A 26,603-nucleotide genomic window follows, 5' to 3' on the forward strand; every position below is an offset into this window, starting at 1 on the left:
CATTTTACGTGGGGGTTGTGTTCTGAAAATAACCTGCGATAAGTGAAATCTGTGAAGTAGTTACCTTTAGTTTTTACAATTATTATACAGCATAATAAAATACTCTACATTGAAACCAAAGAACAAAACCTGTTTTCAGGTCAGTGGATGTTCGTGTGCATCAATCGGGCCTTAATGTGATTCGGAGTCGTGTCATTAAAGCGTCTCCTCCAAACTGCCCCATGAGATTCACAGCTGTATCTACGGCAGAGCGATGGATCTCGTCAAGCGAGTCTCTGGTCGGGATTTGCGCTGATTCTGGCCAGTTTTTTTTCAGCAGGCATTCAAAGTTTTCAGCTTTCATCTCCTGAATGGCCAATCTGTCTTACTTATATTTAAATACCGTAGCATTATTGGCACACAGGTAGAGAAGGAGCTTGGAGACTGTTTAGCCAAACAGGACGCAGAACACAATGCACTGTGAAAAAAACTGCACAAAAAAGTCTGCGAAGCAGATGAACCGCGTTATAGCGAGGGATCACTGTAATCCCATTGTTCCCAATATAGATGAAGTATTTAAAACACTAATGCTTAAAAAGTGACACTTACTTAAAACACACAACAGGACTTCATGTTTCAGAAAAAAAAAATCTCTTATTTCCTCCTTACATAACCCAAGTGACCCTGACCTTAGGTCATGAACTGATGGCTGGAGATGATCATTTGCAGAATTCATGGCTCCATCAATTACAGATTTGTCAAGCAAAGCAGTCCCTTAGCATCACACTGCCACCACCAGGTTTAAATGTAGGTATGATGTGAGGACTGCAAAGCTTTCAGTGTTGCTGTAGGTGCTTTGTGCCTGCCTGGATGAGTTTTGGGTAAGCTTTTACAGTATTTTGGTCGGCTAGTAACTACTGGGAAATTTCACAATGGTTCCATGTTTGTTCATTTCTGGATAGAGGCGATCACTGTTAAAGGCCCAAGCCTTGAAACGACTTTGTATTTGAACCTTTTGATAGTAAAGCCCACAGAAGAAATCTGGAAGGGGTTACATACCTTTTCACCTCAGTGTATCTGGCACATTCACAACACTTCAAGCATTTTAGAAAACCTTCAGATTGCTTTTGATGACATCTAAGTTTTACTATGGCTGCACATTTAATAAAACCAATAGTGGAAGACAAATCTTTCCTACAAAATAAATAACTAACATACAAATATCTATTTTTGCAATGAACTGAAACTGAACTCCATAAAAAGCCAGAATTCACACCTTTTGTACAGCACATACAAGAGATTACCTGGATGTGGTCATTATACCTCAACTGAGCTTAAAATGTGCACTGAAATGATCCTCAAATCTGCAAGTGATGAGAAATGTAAGCCTATTAGGGCTCAGGTGTTGTCAAGTTGTCACTTTGTCAGGCTTGAATCTAAAATACCCAGGGGGAGATTGTAGGCATGGATCTCATCTAATTTCTCAACCGCACCATTTTAAATGCTGTGAAGAGCCCACACCATAGGACTCTGAGAAATTCACCACAGCTTGTACCTAACCAGAGTCCTTTTTAGATGTGTCATAGATAAAACTCATGCATACAAAGGCAGTGTTTTCAGCTTTAGAGCCAGAGAAATGTTTTCACACCAGAAAGGCTTAAGGGGGAATTTTCCTGCTTCTCTGCATCTGCTAAAGAGTTCCTTGAAGATGGGATCACTTTGCCCTTTTTCTGGCAGCAGAATATGTTCTTTTTCATGGGAAGTTTTTTATCATGGCATGCAATGCTTCAACAGATACTGTAAGTAGCTATTTAATTGTGATATAAACCAATGAATATGTAGCAGGATGAAGCCTTCCCCAGGATTGAGGACACCTGGCCTCCTAATCGCCTCCTAATAGCTGTGGAGCATAAAGAGAGACACTCTCACCTGTTTTCTTCATACCTGCATTTGGTCATGCTTTAGTAGGAAGGTTGTTTGGTTAGCTTGCAGGGACCATAATGCTAACATCAGTAAGTAATGTTTCTCCTCCTGTATAAGTTCTGCAATTTCAGTGGTTGACTCAAATTGTTTAAATTTAGAAACTGCCTGGAGTCTCCTGCTTGGTACTGCGGTGTGGCTGTAATTTACCCTCCCCAGTGCAGTTTAGCAACATAAAACGGGTATGTATTGTTTTATCGCACCCATGCAGTTCAATAGCACAAAAATGACAATTATTTAAATATAGAAAGTACTGGCAAGGTGATCCTCCTGCTGTTGGGCCAGAAGGGGCTCTCCAGAGGGGACTGGACCTGTGTTCTGTGCGAGTGACTGGTGTTGGGATTTCTTCACGATGGTGTCTGTTCACAAGCGCTTGGTGATTTATTTGCTTTAGAAATCTGTTCTCCACATTTGGATTGCCGTCCCCCTGCTGGCAAGCCTCTGTACTGTTCACTTCCCTTCCCATTGTGGTTCCTTAAATTTGAATTCTTTTTAAACATGGAACAATAAAGTGTTTTTTTTTTGTGTGAAATAAAGTCTTATTGGTTACAAACCTTAAGTGCCTTACTGGTGATCAAGACCCAAGGTGGTCCTGCTTGCCCTGCTTTGAGGGGCCGAGTATCAAAATTCATACCCTTGTGGTGCCACAAATACAAATCTGATGGCAGTTACTGCTCTGAAGAGAGCAGTGAAGGACGGACGAGATTCTTCGAATCCATGTAATGGATTATTGACTTGGATCCCTGGAGAATACATATACTGCAAACGTTTGCAGTGATAGGTTGATACTCTTTACACTTAAGCTACCTGTAATGTTCACATGGTGTTCTGTGTTTTTGTTCGAACTTATCCATGCCACGCCCCTCATTCCCGTTATTCCCCGCACCTGTGTTGCTCCCTGATTGTTTCCCTTCTTAAGCCCTTCTCAGTCACTACCAAGTCGCCAGATTATCGAACGCTTCCAGCTAGTAGTTTTCCAGCACTCCTGTCTCGCTCTCATCGTTTCTACCACGCTTTGTTCCACGGATCTACCCCTTTTGCCTTGCCCTTGTCGGACTGTTGCTAGTTGCCCTTCGGATCTCGACCCACGCCTGTCTCGCTGACTCTGCTCTCGCCCATTCCCACGGATTCTGCTCTCAGTCCCACTGTGCATGACCCCAGCTCGTCTGACTAAGTATTCAGATCTGGATTTGGCCCTTCTGCTGTTTCTCCCAGTAGTGCGCTGCCCAGTATCAGCGCTTCCCCTCTCGAGGCGCTTCCCGGCGCTCTGCGTCAGCACAGCATCTGCTGTCTCCTCGTCCCTCAGCCGATCACCGCTGTGTCGGACCGCCAAGCCAGGTTAGTTTTCCCCTCATACACACTAACAAGATCCCTTCATTGCTATCTCTCCATTCACCGATCTCTCTTCTCCGCCCCCTTCGCAGTGCTGCAGCTGACGATCCTGTGTGTCCGGCTTTAGCTGCTTTTTAATAAATATTTGAGTATTCTGCTCACTCCTGTGTCGTGGCTGAATTTCTGGGTCCCTCTAGTGAACCATTACAGTATAATCTGGCCACTATGGACCCATCGCACGCACAGGAATGGCGCACTGTTGTAGAGAAATCCATTACTAAATTGGAGGCTAATATGCAGGAAATGATGTCTATGCTCTCCAAGTTGACAGGCCCCACAGCGCCCCCCAGTGCTTCGGCTGCCCCACGACAATCTCCTCCTCAGCTGGTGCGATTACCTTTGCCCCAGGAGCCCCGATTGTCCCCTCCTGAGGTTTTTTGTGGTGAGCCTAGCCAATGTCGCCCCTTTATTACCCAGTGTGAGATCCATTTTGAGCTTCAGCCTAGCTCTTTTCCCACCGAGCGAGCTAAAGTCGCTTACATGATTTCTTTACTATCTGGCAAGGCTAAGATTTGGGGTACTGCTGAATGGCAGAAAGACTCGCTCTGGTGTTACAGTTTTACTGATTTCTCCAAGGAACTTATACGCGTTTTTGATCCCTGCCTCCCTGAGAGAGAGGCGGCTCGTGGGCTCTGGAGAATAAAACAGGGCAAGAGACGCATTAATGAATATATCATTGACTTTCATACCCTCTCTGCCGATAGTGACTGGAATGATGAAGCCTTGTGTGATGCCTTTTATCAAGGTCTGTGTGAAAGCATTAAAGATGAACTCTCTACTCGTGACCCCCCCTAAGGATTTGGCAGACCTACAAACCATGGCATCCCGGATTGACCAGCGGATGCATGAAAGAAGGCTGGAGAGGGCTTCTGACCGACTGTACCCATCCCTGGGGGCGTCCTCCAGGCTCACTAGGTCACCTCTGCCCAAACCACCTTCCTCTCCCCTCCAGGACCAACCTGAGCCTATGCAGATTGGCCGCTCCAAGCTGACACCCGAGGAGAGGGAGCGGAGGCTCAAGAAGGGCCTGTGTTTCTATTGTGGCAGTGAAGACCATCAACTCCGCCAATGTCCCTCCAAGAGGTTAGTTCCTTCGGTCTGTAGTGCTCTTCTTAACCAGTACACTACAACCAAATCTTCATTAATGACCATTAAGGCTCAGATTTCTATACACGGTCGTTCCCACTCCCTAGTGGCTTTTGTTGATTCTGGAGCTGACACTGAATTTATGGATGCTGAGCTAGCCCGCTCACTTCATTTGAAATTAAGAGACAGTACTCGTAAGACTGAGGTCCAGGCTATTGACGGTCATGTTTTACACCAGGTCAAGCTGGAGACAGAGCCAATCCGACTGATCGTGGGTGGGAATCATCAGGAATCCATCTCTTTCCTCATTATCAACTCACCTAACATCCCTGTAATTCTCGGCGCTACCTGGTTGAGACTTCACAACCCACATATTGACTGGGTCCATGGTTTGGTTCTCGGCTGGAGCTCTCACTGCCTTTCCACCTGTCTCCAAGCTGCCAATCATCCTGGGTCTGTTCCCCAGGGTTCCCCAGTTCTGGACCCTGACCTCTCAGGGATCCCTAAGGACTACCATGACCTCAAGGAGGTTTTCAGTAAGCATCGTGCTACTTCCCTGCCACCGCACCGCCCCTATGACTGTGCCATCAACCTGCTACCTGGCACCTACCCGCCCAAGGGCCGTCTCTATCCACTTTCTGTCCCTGAAGACCGAGTCATGCGTGACTACATAAAGGAGGGCCTCCAAGCAGGAATCATTCGTCCTTCCTAATCTCCTGCTGGCGCAGGATTTTTCTTTGTGGGAAAGAAGGATGGTTCACTTCGCCCCTGCATCGACTACAGAGGACTCAATGACATCACCATTAAGAACCGTTACCCCCTCCCACTCACAAACACTGCATTCGAACGCATCCAGGGCTCTACCATCTTTACTAAATTGGATCTAAGGAATGCATACCATCTGGTGCGTATTCGGGAGGGGGACGAATGGAAGACTGCCTTTAATACCCCTACTGGGCACTATGAATATTTAGTGATGCCATTCGGGTTAACTAATGCACCAGCAGTCTTCCAGGCCCTCGTGAATGATGTTCTTAGGGATATGGTGGGTCTTCATGTTTTTGTCTATCTAGACGACATCTTGGTTTTTTCTAAGGACCTTCCCTCTCACATCAACCATGTTCGTTCTGTGCTTCTCCGTTTACTACAGAATAAACTGTTAAGCCTGAGAAGTGTGAGTTTCATGTGTCTGAGACTTCATTCTTAGGCTTCCAAGTCTCTCCCAACCAGCTGTCCATGGAGGATCGCAAGGTTTCTGCTGTGTTGAGTTGGCCTACTCCTCAGAACCGTAAGCAGCTCCAGAGGTTCCTGGGTTTTGCCAATTTTTATCGAAGGTTCATTCGCAATTACAGTTTTATTGCCTCGTCCCTTCACGCTCTAACCTCTCCCAAGTCTCATTTTCAGTGGAACCTTAATGCAGACAAGGCTTTTCAAAGACTTAAACACCTGTTCTCTTCCGCACCAATTCTCCATTCTCCCGACCTGAGTAGACAGTTCATTGTGGAGGTCGACGCCTCGGAGTCTGGTGTTGGCGCCATCCTTAGCCAGAGGTATGAGGATGGTAAGATTCATCCATGCGCCTTCTTTTCTAGAAGTCTCTCCTCTGCTGAGCGCAACTACGACGTGGGGGATCGGGAGCTGCTGGCTGTTAAACTAGCTTTGGAGGAATGGAGACATTGGCTAGAAGGAGCTAAGGAACCCTTCCTTGTGTGGACTGACCACAAGAACCTCCAGTATCTCAAGTCAGCTAAGAGACTCAACACCAGGCAAGCCAGGTGGGCTCTCTTTTTCTCTCGCTTTGTGTTCACTCTGTCCTACAGGCCTGGCTCCAAAAATGGGAAGCCTGATGCGCTGTCCAGGATTCATGAACCCCTGAATGAACTAGTGACTTCTTCAGAAGAATTTATTCTTCCAAGGTCTGTTCGGCTGGCAGTAACCCGTCTAGAGGTTGAGAACAGAGTCAGGGAGGCTAACCAACAGCAACGGGCCCCCCCAGGCTGTCCTCTCCACCGTCTGTTCATTCCTGACCATCTCATCCCTGAGGTACTCAAGCTCTGCCATGTGTCTAAATTGTTTTGTCACCCTGGTGTAGTCAGAACCCTGAGGGTGGTCCAGTCACGCTTCTGGTGGAGGAACATGGCCAAGGATGTCAAGGAGTTTGTCTCTGCCTGCCGGGTCTGTTCCCAGGCCAAGCCCTCTCGTCGACCCCCAGCAGGTCTTCTTCACCCTCTACCTGTCCCCCACCGGCCTTGGTCACATATTGCTATGGATTTCATTACTGGGTTACCCACCTCCAACAGGTACACAGTCATACTCACGATAGTCGACCGCTTCTCCAAAATGACTCACTTGGTTCCCCTAGTGAAGTTGCCTACCTCCAAGGAGTTGGGTGAGATCCTTACTAGGGAGGTGTTCAGACTTCATGGACTTCCCATGGACATTGTCTCTGACCGTGGTCCTCAGTTCGTCTCTCGTTTTTGGAGGGAGTTTTGTAGGCAGCTCGGGATCCAGGTGAGCCTTTCCTCTGGTTTCCACCCGCAGATTGATGGTCAAACCGAGCGTCTCAATCAAGAAGTGGAGATCAAGCTTCGTATGCTCTGCGAACAGGATCCGACCAAGTGGGCACAGAATCTACCTTGGGTGGAGCATGCCATCAATTCACTTCCCTCCAGTGCCACTGGGTTGTCTCCCTTCCATGCTGTTTATGGTTTTCAGCCACCTATATTTTCCTTGCAGGAACGGTCTGCCATGGTTCCCTCTGCCCATGCCTCAGCCAGGAGGTGCCTCAAGGTATGGAGAAAGGCCCGCAGGGCTCTCTTAACTACATCTGCCGTATATTCCAGGTCAGCCAACCGACACAGGATCCCTGCCCCCGCTTACCTTGTAGGCCAGAGGGTGTGGCTGTCAACCAAGGACCTTCCCCTTCGGGTAGAAAACAAGAAGTTGGCCCCACGTTTCGTTGGACCGTTTCCCATCTCCAAGGTGGTGAATCCTGTGGCCGTCCGCCTCCAGCTGCCTCCTTCCCTGAGGGTCCATCCCACCTTCCATGTCTCCCGCATCAAGCCTGTTGCTACCTCCAGATTTATGCCCTCCTCCCGCCCGGTTCTTCGCTGGGGGTCCCGTCTACACTGTGAGACGGCTACTCCGGTCCAGAAGGTGGGGCCGTGCCACCCATTACCTGGTGGATTGGGAGGGTTATGGGCCGGAGGAGCGCTCATGGGTTCCGTCCCGCCACATTGTGGACAAGGCCCTTATCAGGACATTCCATCGTGATCACCCTGACCAGCCTGGTGGTCCTTCAGGGGCCGGACCTTGAGGGGGGGGTACTGTAATGTTCACATGGTGTTCTGTGTTTTTGTTCGAACTTATCCATGCCACGCCCCTCATTCCCGTTATTCCCCGCACCTGTGTTGCTCCCTGATTGTTTCCCTTCTTAAGCCCTTCTCAGTCACTACCAAGTCGCCAGATTATCGAACGCTTCCAGCTAGTAGTTTTCCAGCACTCCTGTCTCGCTCTCATCGTTTCTACCACGCTTTGTTCCACGGATCTACCCCTTTTGCCTTGCCCTTGTCGGACTGTTGCTAGTTGCCCTTCGGATCTCGACCCACGCCTGTCTCGCTGACTCTGCTCTCGCCCACTCCCACGGATTCTGCTCTCAGTCCCACTGTGCATGACCCCAGCTCGTCTGACTAAGTATTCGGATCTGGATTTGGCCCTTCTGCTGTTTCTCCCAGTAGTGCGCTGCCCAGTATCAGCGCTTCCCCTCTCGAGGCGCTTCCCGGCGCTCTGCGTCAGCACAGCATCTGCTGTCTCCTCGTCCCTCAGCCGATCACCGCTGTGTCGGACCGCCAAGCCAGGTTAGTTTTCCCCTCATACACACTAACAAGATCCCTTCATTGCTATCTCTCCATTCACCGATCTCTCTTCTCCGCCCCTTCGCAGTGCTGCAGCTGACGATCCTGTGTGTCCGGCTTTAGCTGCTTTTTAATAAATAGTATATTTATTAAGTTGAATAAGTATTCTGCTCACTCCTGTGTCGTGGCTGAATTTCTGGGTCCCTCTAGTGAACCATTACAGCAGCAGAACACCTAAATGGATCTGTACTGTTTTAAGTCCCTTTACTTGAGTTAATTTAGGATTCTGAACAGTGCTGGTAAGCCATTTGTTGAAGAGCCCAAAATTAAACTTTTTTTTTAAATTTAAAACTAGAAATGCAATTACTACACCTTACAATCACTTGTCACGTTTTACAGCATTTTAACTATCAGTAATTTATACCACACTCTGAAAGATGACATCCTGTAGACAGACACTGATGGCATCACATTGAATGTACAGCTAAATTAGTTTCTGCAAAACGAGATCCAATGTCTGTTTACTCAAGTTTGAACATGAGCTTAGTAAAATATGTCATATACTTTGGTCAAAAATACCAATGAGTTGCAACACAAATTTGTTTTCAGCAACAATTACAGCATCCTGAAAAAGTTTCACTTATCCATACCCAATATACCCGTATGCTAAAAGCAGTGTATGGAGGAAAACTGACACTGCATGTACCCCTGAACACAAGTCAGAGGTTCCCCTTCTTGCAGACGATGACTCCAAACATTTAGCCAGAGCTACAAAGGGAATGGTTTATCGAGACATTGATAGTATGACCTAATCAAAATTCAGACTTACAAATAATGGACAGTCAGACATAAAAATTCCTATTTACAGCTGTCCTTCATCCAGTTTAATAGAAATAAAGCTATTTTGCAAATGGCCAAAACTCTGTCTCCCCAAAGTAAAAAATGTTGAAGCTATAACTGCGTAAAAAGATGGTTCAACTATGCTATGAATTACTTTGTGTTGGTTTGTCATATAAAATCCAAATAAAATACACAAAGATTTGTAGGTAGAGAAAACACACATTTTCTACTCAAGAATAGCATTAGTATGTAACTTTTAGGTAACACTTTATTTGAAGGGGGGTGAATAAGACTGACATGACACTGTCATGAACATGAATAAGCCTTTATGAATATTTATTGAATATTTATGACTGTTGTCATAAAGCGTCATTCGGTAAATTATGACACTTTTAATACAAAGTTGACATTATTCAAAATATCTTTGTTATGACAACTTGACCTTAACTAAGAAATCATTACTGATATAAATTTGTTATAAAAGTATTACTGATTGCACTTTAAAAATTAGGTAACTTTATGTTATTAAAGGTAAAGTTTAAACAGTAATGATGCTTCATAACCGGAAAAATAATAATAACATAATATAAAATCAGCGTGATGCGTGACTCCGAGGAGAGCGTTAAAGCTCCTCACCGGGCTGAACCTGCATGATGCGGTTAGCGTTGCTCGTTATCCACTAACGACCAACCGGGACCACAGACATAAACTTTATCAGCGCAGACAGAGCCAGGTGCTGGGCCATGTTGAGATGAAAAAGCCGCACAAAATTCTTTGTCCACAAATATAAATCATTCTCCCCGCTCGCTCAATGCACCTCTGAAAGCGCGACTACAAGTTATTCCTGCAGTTGATGTAGAGCTCTGCAACCAGAGCTAACTAGAGTGATGTTTAAAGCAGCGGCAGCGCGAGGCAAAGCGCAGAGGCGCCAGCTGTGTGATTGGTCCGCGCTGTCGGCTTTAAATGCATAAACTATAAACCTATCATCTATAAACATATCTTTTAGGAATAAATCTGCTCTGCCAGTGAAGCGCTCAGAGCAACAGAGACGCTTACAATCCGGCTTAAAAAAAAAAAGGAAAAAAAGCGTTTTTTAATTTATTATTATTTTCCTAAAAACATAAACAAGAAAGGCTTAGCCTGGTGGTGGGGCTTGTAAAGGATGGCGGCCGCCAGGCCTATAATACAGTGGGGGAAACCCTGTAGTCTTTATTTCCTCAGTGCTGGATTTCCATCTTATGGACATTGTAAAATAACCAAATATCCCCAAACCTTTAAGACAAGAAGCTTGAGCTTAAAACACAGAAATGGACAGAAAAATCCTTAAAATCCCCTAAAGATTTCTCTGACATTACTTTTTATGTTAATCAGAAAATAGATTCAGTGTGTGGGAAGAGTCATGACATTTTTCTGCTGCAGCATGAACACCCCCTTCTACACTGCCCCCGCACCTCCTCCTCTGTTAGCCTCTCAGTGTGCAGTCAGATGTTCCAGGACCTGCAGAGGTGACCTGCTGCCACGCTGCAGTGTTGTGTTGACAAAGAAGGCAGCTGGAGTGCCAGGAGCATCTCCCAGACAAACAGAGCAGATGCCTTCCACTAACAAACAGCACAGTGGGCTTCGGGTGGGCCTCCCTGTCAAGCCTCCACTACTCCAGTCAACTCAAAGTGCTGAGTTGAGCAACTGCAGCAGATCACTAGTGTATCAGTAATACTGACTGCCACAGCCAACATGCTGAGAAGCTCCAGTGGGTTCCTGGTGTTCAGCTGCTGCTTTTGCCACCTGCGGCTTGTACTTCATTCAATTATAGTTTTGTTCACAAAGTGATTTTTTTTCATGTATGTGCACCTTATATTTATACATGAAATGGAATGATATCTTAATGGAGATGTCAAAGAGAAGATATTTAAATGCAAAACACTGGTGATGGTTAATTCATTTTGCTTTTTGTGCAGAAATGAAAAACTCCTTTGTCCCTCGTGCAATAAAACTCTTCAACTCCTTACTGGAGGTTGGAAGGAGGGCCAACAGGAGTACAATAGAAACGGAGGAACTATAGAATCAAGCTAAATGCTAATGTTAAAAAAAAAAGTTGTTTAAGAGTTTGATGTATTGGTGCTGTGTGGGAGACTGAACTACAATTTCCCTGAGGGTAAAATCCCAAAGGGATGAATAAAGTTTCTATCTATCTATCTATCTATCTATCTATCTATCTATCTATCTATCTATCTATCTATCTATCTATCTATCTATCTATCTATCTATCTATCTAATTTCAAGGCGTCAAATTCACAAAGTCAAATTTCTTTAATCATATTTAAAATATACAGAGCACTTTTCTAACATCTTCAAGGTTACATAGTTACATAATTTTGCTATAAAATGACATAATGTCCCTGGAAAATACATAAAACCACTCCTTTAAGATTTACTGTTTTGATGAAGAAGGAGGATAAAAGTTGTTCAGTTGTAGTAAAAAAAATGAATCAGCTGAAAGAATCAATAAGACTCGCATTAGTTAGAGCCGCTTGTCATGCTGAGGTGAGGGATTCTACACTGATGCAGATAGAGAGTCTGCATAACTTTAATTAAATTAATTAATATTCTTTTTGGGTCATTACAATGATATTTCAGTTGTAGTTGCAGTGGTGCATATTTGTGCTATATTTGGTGCCTCATAGTTGTGACCCAGAAGTTTTCTGACATGTTCAGCCCCCAATAAAAAACAGTGTCAACCTCATGTTGCTGAAGATCAATGGTTATATGCCACATTAACAAATCCACATGAAGGGAATGCTGGAATGCTATTTACCTGAAGCAGTCTGTCATGGGTTATTGTAAAATATTACCAGATGGTGTGCATGAATTTTAATTAATTGTAGACTGAAGGGGAAGTAAAAGATAGAAATAAAAGATGTTTTATCTGTTGCCAAGCGATGAGCTACATCCATCATGTATGAGTGGATGGATTACAACACAGTATCAGAAGGTCATTTTCACACAATGATACAAGACTGTGAAGATACATCAGATGAACAAATCAGTTCCAGGCTTTCACCCCTTACAGACCTTTGGTCAGTTACTATGACTCCATTCACTCAGTTTTTTTTAAACATGCAGTTACCATAATTCCATGTGTGTTATATGGCAGATGTCATCGCTGTGACATTTTCACCTGAAAACCAAATTGAAACTTAGTTTTCTGGATGTAACGTTTATAATTGTAGCTTGGTGATTTTAGTGATTTACTAAATCAGCTCTTTGTAACAGTTGTGCTCATCATTTGTCTTTTTGCTTTTGGATCCAAGGCTGTGTCTGTGCTTATAAACATCATTTGTCTTTGTGATGTTTTGCAAGCTGCTGTTAGCAATAGATATCTAATTATTATAATGTTAGAACTATACAAACTATAACAGATTTAAATCAGAATTCTGGAGGCATTGGTGGACTGTGTTGAGTTATTTTGACTTGTTATTTTGACCTGATTATGCCTGACCACTGAAAGATCCATGTAAGTAAATCCAGTTCATTTAATATTTATTTGAATTTATTTTAACAGGGAAATATTATGCATTTTCCAGGCACATGGTGCCATTTTACAGCACAATCGAGTAACTGTTACCAGGGCCGGCCCAAGGCAAAAAGCAAACTGAGCAGCCGCCTAGGGCCCCAGGACCACTAAGTGGCCCCCTCAGTGGAGCTGATTTTTTATTTTTAGTAATAATTTCTATGTCATTATAATATCAAAAACACACAATTTCACTATGAAGTGATTTGTTTTTACAATTTTTCTACATACATTTGGTGATGTAGAAATCTTTATTCTATGGACAAAAAGAAAAAAAACAAATTACTCTTGGAGCCCCCTGGTGGCCGCGGTAGGTACCGCACACTTCGCCTGTAACGAGCTGCAATGTGCAGTGCGAATCCAAACGTCCAAAGGTCCAGTCAGAAGTTAAATAAGCAAAACAATGTCTCAAAAAAGGACTTATTCTTCAGTGAGAGAGAAAAGAAAGAGGAAGAATAGAAAAAAAAAGCCAAGATAAAGGTTTGCTTTAATGTGCCTTAATAATGTAATGTAATGTAAAATATTTGTAAAGCTGCTAGCTTGACAACCTTGAACGGTCCAGTTCAACAGCCAAACATTTATGGTGGGTCTTTGTGTTTGTGTGAATCTCGGTTTTAACTCTAAATGAGTTGATTCTCATGGTTGGGTCTGCATATTTCTGAGGTATTTTTGGCTTCAAAACACCGTGTTTGATAATGTTTGATAACAATAATTAAAACTTCTCAATGTTTGACATTGTCTAGCAAAATGTTTTTGTCAGGCTACATACATAGCTGCTACATCGATGATATATTCTATGCTGTTGTTGGGGATATGTTGTTTGCTGCTGAGCATAATCATGTGAAACTTCTGTTAAAATCATTTGACGGCTCAGAATCGGTCCAGTACCAGTACCGGTCCACATTCTCAGGGGAGAAAGACTCACCTGATATAAATTAAATTTATACGCTTAAGAGAAATTTATTTAATCAAAGAATGTCATGAATATGTGTGTAGGGCTGCACCGATTGCAGTTTTCTGGCTGATCCCTCGTTACCGATCTTTAAAAAGCCTGACCTGCCGATTTTGATTTTGGCTGACATAATTTTTTTTTTTTGTCTGAAATGTCGCTAAATATAGCAAGAAAGTCACTGTGGCAAGAGTGGGGTGAACATTGTTAACTGCAAACATGCACACCTGACCTGTTGGGTCGGTCTGTCAGTCAAACCTCTCAAACCTTCAGAGCTGAAGAGGACAGAGACTGATTTATAAACCTTTGCTGATGAAAATAAGATTAGGGGATAAGATGGGCTTCACATGTAAGTATTGCCCGATCATGACCCCCCAAAATTAAGGAAATTGGCGCCCAGAAATCAACTGGGCCATAAATCATTTGGTCAATAAATGTATCCTATTATACATGCATATAATGTAAACAGCACTGCCAGAGATGCATTAAGTTTATAGCAGGTGTGTGAATAACCTAATGATCGGACTGCTGATTGCAGCCAGTCCACATTGTTAGCAGAAATAGAGGGCCCCAAAACCAAATTTCGCTTAGGGCCCCATGGAGGCTTGGGCAGGCCCTGACTGTTACCTTCAGCTGTTATAAAAATGCTCTGTATCAAACATGCCTTAAAAGAAATTTTAAATTTTTTAAAAATTTGCCTTAAAAGCCTTGCAATTGGCTCAATTTTTAAAGGGCAGGAGTCTTTAAAAACTCTGTCTGAAAATGCGCCATCAGCACAATAATGCTCCTCACTATGCCGTATGCAACTGTTCTTAGGAGTGTTGTACTGTGAAGTAGTTTGTGTGATGAGCTCAGCAAATGCGCAGTGCCAAAATCTGTTTGCCAATTGCTGCTGTCGCTGGTCTGGAGGAGCTGAGTGGGGGAGTAGCAGGAAAGGGCTGCTCTGTGAGGTGAAGGCTTAGTTGGAGACTGCAACTCCAAAGAGGATCTGTGTGTGGAAACAGGTGGCACTTTGTGAGAACATACTGACTTGTTGCCACGGGAGATTTAAGGATTCCTGAAACATAAACAAATCAAAGAAACACATCTGGGATGTTTTTGATGAGGAAATATAACATGATGTAAAGCTTGAAAAAGTTAATTTTACAAAATACCTCCCCTTTAATAAATTCTGATCTGACAATAGTTATCATACAATGGATCAAAATCTGGTTTAATATGACAGCTGATTAAAAGGCTGATTGGATCAAGCTACTGACTCTGTAGTAATTCATGCATGTGGAAACAGTGTATAATGACATCTACATTTTACCAGGAAGAGATCTCCAGCAGAACTGGAGATCTCTTCAGATCTCCAGTTCTGAAGATCTGAACTGGAGATCTTCAGAACTCCACTGAGCAGTGCTGCTCAGTGCTGCTCACACTGAGCAGCACTGATAGCTGCTCAGTGTGAGCAGCTATCTACTTTGACCAACTACTCTCCAGAGAGCTTCTGTCATACTGGCGTTAACGCTACGAACCCACATGCAGAACACAAGTCAGGATGCAGAGATCAGTTTAGTGATTTATTAACAAAGAAAGCTGGATTTCCAGGTAGGTTCTCTTAAACATCGGAGAGGACGGAAACAATCAGGATTGCCAGGAACGTCTGGAGACAGCAGCAGCTCAGGAGGTGAGTTCAATGACCGTGGGAATTGACAGTTAACTCTAAAGAAATATGCTTACACGGGGGGAAGAAATCAACAACACCGCCAGGAGTGGGGAGCCCAGGATCAGGGCTGGAGGTGTAGGTAGGACTGCGGTGGAGGGCGGACAGGTCGTAGGACTTGGCTACGTCACGGGAGAGCGGTCAGACTGCCAGCTTAGACTTCCAGACACTCAGGAGTCTTCTTTTCAACAGAGGAGGTGGGTGGTTGTCTTGGGCACCAGTGGGTAATTTGTCCACGGCGTCACAAGAGAAACTGGGGGATTTAGCCAGACTTGTCGTCACAGGAACAGCTGAAAAAATCCAGACAACAGAAGGAGTTAGATAAGCTTCAACTGGAAAACACAACTGGAACACAGGAGGGCTCAGAGTTACCATAACTGGCTAACACTCAAGCGTCGGTGTGCTGGCAGCTGCCGTCTCTTGAAGTCCCGCTGATGAGTGGATTGGGAACCGGTGTAGACCTAGCCTCCACGGAGCCCTCTGGTGGTGATTGCAAGCCATAGGAACGACAAGGCAAAACAAAACCCAAAAACAACCCAGCTCCCAACAGCTGCACAGATTTTATCGGTTTATTTTGCATTCCAAGAAACCTTGTTAGAAAAATGCCAAACATAGCCACTTCTTGTGAAAGGGTGGAAGTTTTTGCTCATACCTCTCCTTGCATCGTAATTACACTCATATTCCAATATGATGTCTATTCTACTAAAAAGGAGCCCAAACAATGCTGTCTCATACAAAAGCTAGCAGGACTTAAAATGAAGATACACAGATGCTGTAAGGCAGAGCAGCCATGACAGCTGGTCTGCAGACGAGGGCGTTCTGTGTCTGATGCATGTGAAGAGGCAGCATGCCTGCCAACCTGTCCCGTCCCTTTGTCTGGTCTTTGAAGAGATGTCAAAACAAATCTGGATGCAGCTTATAACCTTAGGTAGACCTAATCGACCTTTCAAATCTAATTTACCCTCTACAGTATTTGTGCAACATAGTACTAATCAGTCAGTTTGAGCCATAACACATCCCGTCATGTCTCCAACTAGAAACTCACTAAACTCCACTGAAATTCCACTGAAAAACAGGTTTGCTGTTCTTCAGCAGGAGCTTCCGATGGACACTCAGCCTCCAAACATCAACAAGAGGTATGATAAAAAAATCAACACTACTGCCTCCCAAAGTGACCCAGAAACCAATATCTACACCAAAAACTCCAGGGGCAGCAAATGGAATAAACAATTTTTGTAGAGTAAAAGAAGACAATGCTTGCCTGCTTTCATAAGTGACACAGTGCTGATATAACAGAGAAAATACTCCCATTAAACATTGACGATCCAAACATTGAGAACCTAATCATACACATTGGACCTGATGATCTGCCCAAAAAGAATCCTCAGATTATGAAAAAGTACTTTAAACATCTTTAAAGCATAACTGAGAAATCTTTGATTTTTCAGTTATGTGGTCCAATTCCAAATGCAGGATGTGGAGATGAACATTATAGCAGATTGCTCACAATTAAAAAATGGCTTATTAAAAAACTCCCTGCTAGCTCAGTGACCTTCATCAATAACCTGAAAATATTTTGGAATCTTATTACCTGTTCTGAAAGGATGGAGTCACTTAAACAAGCTGGGTATTGCTGGGGTAAGCTGAGTCTTCACTGCTAATCTCTTCAATACTGTTAACACCAGGCCTCTAACACAGGACAGTGTAAAAAACAATAAGATCACTGAAAGAGCATAGTCTGTAGAAGGACAAGCACAGAGCCAGATGGCACACAGTGTCCCCAAACTGATACTGGTATTCCAACTCAAAACAATCCCGCTAACCCCATTCCTTCAACACCTTGTGGGAGGCAAGACTGCTTCTTGGAACCCTGGTGTCCCCGCTGCTTCTGCACCTACTGGATCAGAAACCTCATCTCATCTAGGACAGGACAGCTCATCAGATATTTTGTCACCTGAACTGATGTTTCTTAACAGAAATGTCTTTGTTGCAATAGGAAACTTCTCATGAAAGTGGACAGAAGTCACATGTGGGGTACTCCAAGGCTCACTAGTAGGATCCCTCTTATTCAATATCTATATGCTCCCACTAGCTCAAGTTATAACAGTAAATACGATTAGCTACCATAACTATGCTGATGATACACATCTCTACATTACAATGTCACCAGGTGACTCAGAACCCATCCAATCACTAAACAGATGCTTGGAACAGAAGAAAATGTCTGAAAAAATTCTCCTACTGAACAGAAGCAAAACTGAAGTTATCTTTGGACCTAAAGAGAAACAATCTAGAGTCACCACATAGCTTCAGTTATTATAGCTAAAATCCAGCAATCAGGCCCAAAATTTAGGTGTAGTGATGGACTCTGAGCCACGAAAAGACATTTACAAAGTCAGTCTTCTGTCACCTTTAGAATATTTCAGGATCTCCTCTTGAATGACTAATCAAGAGGAGGCACTTGATTAGTCAAGAGTCTATAGATCTTTAGACTCTAGAGATCTAGAGAAACTCATCCAGGCATTTATTTTTAGTCGAATTAAAACTGTAGTTTTAGTGAGAACTAGTTGTGCTAGATGCACATTTTGTGCTAGAGCACCTCTCTAGGTGAGAACTAGATGTGCTCACCTGTGCAGATCTTATGCTTGTTACACTGTTAGTTTTAGATTCAGGAGCTTCTCCCTGTAGGCTGATAAATTATAGTTGTGAATTACTCACGTTATGGTGTCTTCATCAGATTTTATTTTGGAGTTGGTACTGTGAATAGCAGAGCAGTCATGAAGTTCTTTTTTGAGGAAAAATTACATAAATTAATCTTTAATCCTAAAACTGATTAAGAATAAAGGGTGTGACCAACCGTGAGTCCCTCCAGTTATTTTTATAATTCTGTGATCACTGAAATTCACACAAAAACAATTAATCTGATGAAATCTGTACATCAGATTTTATCACCAAGGCAGTTCATTTTACATAATCAAAATACAAAAATCAAAAGTCATTAAAACAACATGCAGTCAAAATCAACAAACTCCCACATTTTTTGCACTAAAATATAATTGTGGGTTTGTTGCAAATTTTCTACAAAATTAGTAAAAAATATTGGATTTAAATGGTTTAAGCCAACTCCCACCCATGGCAACATTTCTAACTTCTACTACCCTTCTGCTTCAGTCTCACTTAATGTGAAGTTATAGTTTGTGAATGATATGGCGAATAACCAAAAGTCATATTTACCTTCATATGTAGGTGCAAATATTTCTAAAATAGAAAATTAGTGATTTTGATCGCAAAAAAAACCAAAACAAAACACAAAAACAATCATAAAATCTTGGAGGGCCTGATCAATTTATTGTCACAAATAGCTTAACAGAGTGCTAAATTGAAATGACCGAGCATACAAAACAATTCCTAGGAGAAAATAGAAGAAAAGTAAAAATGTTTTCATCAGTTCACAAAACTAAACATGTAGGAGCTCAGATGTTACTCTGCTTTCTCCAAATGAAGTCAGATGAGAAAATGGTTTTTAACAAACTGAGGCTCAAAGCAATCCCCCTCTCACTGAAAAGATAACCAAACACTGTTTAAAACAGCCAGTTGTCTCATTTACACACTTTTGCAGTCAGCATTCCCACACGCCTGCATTATGACATAACAAGATAATTATGTACCATGGAAATGGGCCGAGCCTGGGAGCCTACTGCAGCGATACGGACAGAAGGACTGAGCAAAACCATTCTTTTCTCTGAGACATGTTCAGTTTCTAATAAGTTCTTATGTAGCAGCCAACAAGCCTCCAGAGCTGCTAAGCTCTTACTCAAACATGATCCCTGCCATGTTAGTGATTTGCAGGACAATTGGTTCACTAGTGATGTGAAAAGGTCAGACTGAGGGGCTTGTCCAGTCCCAAGCACTAAAACTGCCATGCAGGCCTCCACATCTGACCTGCAGGCTACAGGTCTTCATGTCCCCAAGAGGAAACCTGGCTGGCTGGTAGAGAGCTGATAAATCACCAGAGAGTAAGAAAAGAAGTCTGAGGAGCTGACAAAAGAGTTAGTTTCTTAATAACATGAATAGATTTGAATCCTAAATTTAAATATTTATAGAGATTCAAGTAAAAACTTCTATAGATTCCAACAAGAATTAAAACTAGCTTGTATTTTTATTAAAAAGAATAGATTCAATCACATTTTTTGTGACATTGATATATTATTAACAGGTAGAATTTTCTTTCACTTTTCAGACACAAACTACTAAGGTCACCGTTTGACAGGCAAAAATATTTCTGATTCCATAAACAATACGTTACCAGTGACTTCTCTCACTTCAGGGTGACACAGGACCACCTCTACAAGACCAGTTTTGATTGAGGTTGCACATATGTGGTTTACAGGATTTTTTTCCACACATATTTTTTTTTGAAAGAAGGGTGCCACTTGTGCCTTTGCACACGTTAAAATCGAGTGCAGGCTAGCTGTACTGCATTGATAGATGGGGGTTCTGATGCTGGCTGTTGGCTCTGACACTTCTGATAATGTTGACACTACTGTAGGAGCAATAATAATGTTATTTAAAATATTCATTCCCTCAGTATGTTAGGTTCTGTGTTTTGAGTTTGAGTTTCTTTCTGTATCTAGTCCTGTTTTTCCCTGAGTCTCTGTGATGTCTTGATTGTTCCCACGTGTGTCTAGTTTCCCTGATTACCCTCCCAGTGTATTTAGTCCCACCTGTTGTCTTTGTCTGTCTGATCCTTGTTGTGTGTGCATCTGTCTTCCCTGTGCAACCTGTTTGGATTCTGTTCTTTTGTGGATTATTCATCATTAAACCATCATTCAACTTCATCCTGGGTCTTCCTGCGTCTTCCCTCCTCACCAAACCTCCAGATCATGACACAGTAAGTCGCTGCCGCTCACCTATTTTTCTGTCTGTGAAAACCAGCCTTGGGTCCAATCAGAAACTGAGATTTTAAGTTAACTTTTGTTGCAATCAAACTCTGTAAGAGTTTGATGGTATGTGTGAGAGGGTTTGTACATTTTGGCCCATGAGGCCTCTCATAGTTTTTCCCTTTGCTGTGGAGCATAACACAAAATTAATATCTACATTTCCACATTTCATTGAGTTAACATAATTACTGTACCATGGCAGCATGTCCATGGATGACATGTAAAATAATAGTCTTTTTGTCCTCGTGTGAAATCTCCATATGTAAACAATAACATGCAAGGTGTCTATTTGTAAATCTAATGACTGAGTTGGTGCCTAACCAGCTATGAACCCCACTGTATGTTTTGTATATATTTTATAGGGCTGGGACTTTAATGCAATAATTTTCATTTTATTTTTTTTTGGTTAATTTAATTCCATTGATCGCTTTTTGGGATATATATATATTTTTTACAACATTTTTGCGTGTTTCTGGTAAGTCCATAAATCTGATGCATAAGCTATATCTGCAAATGACAGTGATGGATGACAAAGCTGCTTCTCTCTGCCCATTATTGGTTAATTTATTCTTCATCAACTGACCTGATTGGGCACAGGAAAAAACTATTGTGTTTAAGTTTTGCTAAAAGGAGTTAGCCAATTAGCAAAGCTATTCAAGCCCAAAATAGCATCTCAATGCTAAACATGTTGCAGCAGCACCGATGACCCCAGTGTGTGAATGTCAGCATCTACAGTCCACATTTCTAAAGCAGTTCCATTTAACGATCAGAGCTTCCTGAAACACTGGAAAGCTGAATGCTAGAATAATGCTTTGGACCAATCCAGTGTTTGAAAAACTTGAATTACAAATTAAAAACAATAAATATCTATTGTTGAGTTCACATGCCTATCTATTTAATACTTTAGCAGCTGTTGCACGTAAATTTCCCAACTATCGGACAGTAGAACATATTTACTGTCCGACAGTGAAATAGAATAAAAATACTGTCTATTATATTCAGTTTGACAGTGACTTTGTGTTGAGTGGAAGTAAACCCCTGGCTGTAACTACACAGTAAATAAAATCAGTGTAAGAAAAGCAAAAGAGATGTTGAGACGGAAGAAAATTTATGGCTCTGACTGTTGGCATGGAGGAAAACCTCATCATGACTGCTGCTGTTCTACCCGAGTCCCTGCCTGTTCAGAACTGAACCCATTTCACTCTTCAAATATGTTGTGAAAGGTCATAATGCTGCTTTTATGCCTCCCGTTTTGTCAGGCTTTTGTTTCCATCTGCAGCAGAGTGATGTTGCCTCCACAGCAGTTTGCAGAGCAGGAGGGAACCTGCAAGACATGAGACGGTTATTTTGGGGATTCTGTATTTCCTTTAGGTGGTTGAGCTTTTTGCTGGGAGCTGGCACAACGAGGCCACTACTCCTCCCTCAACTATAAATATGAGCAGCAGGTAAGAGCTTCATCTTGCAGTCCTGTTTTCCCACATTTTCGGCCTTTAACAGTGGGAATCTGGTTGCGAGAGCTAAAAGTGAGGATTTGCAGCAGGTACTCGCACCCCCTCTCCGTGACAGTCCCTGCTCAGGAGCTTGATGTGGTGTCAAGGCCAGGTGCTGTAGTGGCTCAGCTCCTCTCAGCATTCCAGACAGGCTGATCCAGACTCTGACAGGCTTGGTCTGTAGGGACAGGCTGAGTCCAGACGCTGCTCTGACCCCGTTGCCCTCCTGTATGTTGTTTACCTTCAGGTGTTGGCACCTGCTCAAAGGAAAAAGAAAAACACAGCAATGTCTGCCTCTACCTTTCCCAGACAGAAATCAGAAATTGACAATGCTCAGGCTCAAAACACCTCAACCAGGCGCTGTGGGCCCTTTGCAGCTGCCAAAAACTACCTGGACCTTGACCATGGCTTAAGTAGATTCTTGAGGCCAAATGCACATGGAATCATTCTTTACCCTGACAAGAACAAAAGCGGTTTAATCAAAGGTTTCTCTGCTGCTGCTCAAACGAAATAACACCTAGCACTCAGTTCATGTTTTAAAGCTGTATGATTAAAAGTTTGAGATCACAAAAAAGTGAAATTGATCTAAACTCCAAGAAAAACTTTCATTACCTCAGGGGAAGACTGAGCATCAGCCACAAGGAAGTCCTTCTGTGAGTTAACTCGTTTTCTCAGTGGCTCTCCTGCTGGATATCAGTCCTTCCTTGTAAACAGGGGCGCTGCCAGGAATCTTGCACCCCCCCCCACCCCCCACGCAGCTGCTGTTACAATTTCTTGAGTCTTTCTGACCCATCAAAAGTGTCACAATTTCAAAGGGCTTGCATCTGCCTTGCTTTCTTTGGTCCAATATTAAAAACTAGTACAATATTTACTGCTCATGAATTTTACATGCAAGAGTAAAATACAGTATGCAAGTAGGTTGCTTAAATTTTTTCTATTAGTTTTAGGATACTGAAATGTCTCCCCATGAGCAACAGTCATAGGCAACATAAGCAAAATATACATGTAGCAATCCAGACTTCTCAAAAAATGTTATGTAGTTGCATTTTATCAAGCTGCAGTATGTAACTTTAATAAAAATATGTTTTCTCCATATTTGTTAAAGCTGTCACCATGTCGTAGCAGTTTGTTATGAGACAGATAATCTGTGAAAACAATCAATCTCTTCCACCTTCTTCCTGAATTACTATTGCTAACTAAAGTAATGCACAGTTCTGACCAAAACAACCAATCGGAACCAGTTGGAGCTCTAGTGCTGTCAATCAACTTCATTCACTCACTGCTAAACGTGCTACTGGTGGAGAAACAACTTATTGTTACAGGAAAATCATTTATCTGCCATCACTGGTAGCTATGCTAAGTAGACTAAGCATTCACAACAGGCTATGCTAGCTGCAGCATAGCACAGAGCAAAGGGAAGGAAGGATGAGCCACATGAGATTGTGATTGACAGCACTAAAACTCTCCTGGCACTGATTGTTGTTTCTAGAGAGCACTGGGAGAAAGCAGAGGAAATAGATTTTTCACAGATTGCCATACAGTAGTCTGTAGCTAAGCTAACTATGCTAAATGGTTGATGATCTCACACAGTCTACTCGCCTCTTAAGAGAAAAACTGGGTTATAAATTAACACTTTCCTTTTTCTCTCTCTCCCTTTCTATTTTTTTTTTTTTTTTTTTTTTTTTTTGAAAACCTGATTTTCTAACTTGGCAGCACAGTAACTGCCACAGTCGTTCTTGTTTCCTACTGTCTGCTGCTGAACGGCGTCAGTCTGAAGGCTCCAAGCAGGAACGAACCCAGGGGTGGGCAATCCTGGTCCTGGAGGTCAGGTGTCCTGCAGCTCTTTGGTGTCTCCCTGGTCCAAACACACTTCAATCCAACAGCTGAATCACCTCAGTGCAGTCAGGTTCTCCTGAGTCCTGCTAACAACCTCTTTCTTTGACTCGGGTGTGTTGAAGTAGAGACGCAACTAAAAGTTGCAGGAGACCGGCCCTCGAGGCCTGGAGCTGCCCTGAACTAAACCTAACTGTTTCATGCAGGGCAAATATGGTTTTGGTCTGGGAGTGGGAACATTAAATATTTACTGCTAAAAACAATCTTCAAAAATACAAAATGATTAATTTTGTAATTGACAGGGCCACATTTTATTTATTTATATTTTAATTTCTATGAACAATAATTAAATTGTGGAGGGCCCCCTGTTGGTCAGGGCCCCTAGAATTGTCATCACTTTTCCCCCCCTATACCATGCCCCTGTTTGTGAACACTAACTTTGCACTGTATTCAACAAGTTATAACAAAACATATTTTTAACAAGCAAAGATCTCTTGCAATGGTTTTGGAAAGCAAAAATACCTATACTGTTCATATAGAATTGATTACTTCTTGTAGTTGTACTGTTTAGAAGTACAGATGCCTAAATAGCAATCAGTCCACCATTTTAATATTTTTTTTATTTGCACTTCTGTTAAATCCAAATTAGTGGATCTAAAAACATGATTTAATGCTGATCACGTTTAGAACCAGCCCAAGGCATAAATGAGCTAAGAGAATATCAATGGAGTTAAATTTGATTTTATGGTTTCAGCATAGGTAAATTAAAATATTATAAATTGCTTAACATTTAAATATAACTTTTTAAAGAGCTGGCAAGTTTACTTTATAAAAGTTCAAAGAACAATATTCATAGTTGGATTGTTTTGTTACCATGGCAACAATCTGATGCTCTCAGTTTAACCTTTGAGTTTTAGCTTTTCAGTAATGCATCTTAGTAAGCTACAGTTATAATTGACTACTCGATCAATTAAACTCACTCCCCTCTTCCAGATTTTCACTAAATCCATATTGAAATGCTGTTAGTGGTGCTGATGTTCTTAGCAGCAAGAGGGGCCCCTATATCAAATTCTGCTCAAGGCTTTATTCAACCTTGGACCGGCCCTGCATGATGAGCTATATCTGCTGCACAGCACAATTCTGCTGCTGGATGTAGAGGGACAAATGGGAGATTTAATTTCTGTGACTTGAGTAGCTCTTCCATTTCGTGCCTGTTGAGATTTTAGTAAGCGCCACAGAGACTGATTTGGTTGCTGAAGGTTAATAGGACGAGTTTTTCTGATCTCCGCAGATGCGCATTCTGATATGCATTGTGTTGCCACAAAAAATAAAATGAAATCAAAACAAACCAGCGTGCTGCACTAGTCAGAAGATGAGCGTGAAAGCTCCCCCAAGGGCTGAACTACCGGTAACGCACCGGCTAACCGGGAAGTCAAACTTTATAAAGAGTCAGCATGTTGAGATGTAAACAGGCTGCACATAATGCTTTGTTCACAAAGAAATATTCTCACTGCATGCTCAACACACACCTCTAAATGTGTACCTGTGAACACTGAACAAAGCTCAATGTGAAAATTTGCGGTTCACATTGAGTTGTGCGAGCAAAGCAAACGCAGTGATTGACTCCTCTTACCTTGATAAACTCTACAAAGAAACATGGATCCTCACAGAGTCTTGATATAAACATCCATATAGGAGATCCGCCTCGAGGTAAACTTCAGAGATCAAGCTATGACAGCGTGCGCCAAGCGGCCAATGCACAGTTCAATGCATGAACTATTAAACTATAAATCCATCTGTCTTTCAGGAATAATTTGCCCCTGCCAGTAAAATGCTCACCAGGCAAGAGACACTTGTAGTCTGGTTTATTAGGAAAAAAAACACACACACACTAAGCCTGGCGGGGAGTCGGGGGGGGGGGGGGGGGCACATAAAACATGATGGCCCGCCAGGCCTATGATACACTGGGGGGAAACCCTGCAATATGAATCATTCAAGGAAATGTATGACGTTGATTTCCCAAAATGAAAATCAACCCTTATCCAAATGTTTGCTGTTATACCTGTATTGGTTGTAGGGGACAAACAACTAGGTTTTATTTTAGGACCTCAATGTACAGGGGGTTGAATACTTTTCAATTATATTTCTAGAATACCACAAATTTTTTACCCTATCCATTACTGTGCACTGCTTTGTTATAAAATACATAGATGAATGTAACTGTCAAGCTGATTCTTGATTTACGACTTTTAACAAAGTGGAATAATATCGTTGGACTGTTTAAGAACCCTAAAGATTGGTCATATCATTTGTTCCATGAAAAATATAATTTCTGGAGCATTTTGTTGCAATGACCTGGTCTCCTCAATAAAATAAATGAAAAGTAACAGTGGAATGTGAGGCTGAAAGCTCAGAGCGAGACAACTGTTTATGGAAGACCAGATTCACTTTCTCAAGTACTTTAATAGACCAGAACTCAAGTTTTTATTAATGACAATTTTGTCTCTTATTCCCCTGCACCCTTGCTGCAAAATGTACTTTTAGTCCCTGTGACTGACCAGTACACTCACAACTGTTTACTGGTTTCCTGTGCACATTACAGCAGGAAATAAAGTGCCACCTTATCCTGCGGTGCAGAGTAATCTCAAATCCCACACACATCACACTGCTCCACTCCCACACATGAATGAGTCTTCCACTACTGCCTCCAGGTTTGTTGTGTTGGGAAGTCATGCAGATTCCCCAACAGTGCAGACCAAATCCCTCTACTGTTACACCGTACACATTTTAGCATCATTTGGTGTTTATCTTGAGAAAAGCAATTAGGACTGATTTGCAGCTCTAACCACAGACGGTGTTTGTAAAATCCCACTTAATGAGATGTCTTCTTCCCACTGTATGTTTACTTAAATTAATCTGATGTAGATGTGTTTTGCTTGTCTGAGTTAAAAGTGGCTCAAACCTCAATACTTCAGATCAGGAGT

At 42.4% G+C, this 26,603-nt stretch overlaps 1 pseudogene; it reads left to right on the forward strand.

The window, feature by feature from the left end:
* The first annotated feature begins 6,777 nt into the window (after positions 1–6,777).
* Positions 6,778–26,603, forward strand: part of LOC148153177 (uncharacterized) — a 39,754-nt pseudogene continuing 19,928 nt past the window's right edge.

The sequence above is a fragment of the Poecilia mexicana genome, unplaced genomic scaffold (assembly GCF_051168715.1).
Source record: "Poecilia mexicana isolate PSO_F unplaced genomic scaffold, ASM5116871v1 scaffold_21, whole genome shotgun sequence".
In the NCBI taxonomy this organism is placed as follows: Eukaryota; Metazoa; Chordata; class Actinopteri; order Cyprinodontiformes; family Poeciliidae; genus Poecilia; species Poecilia mexicana.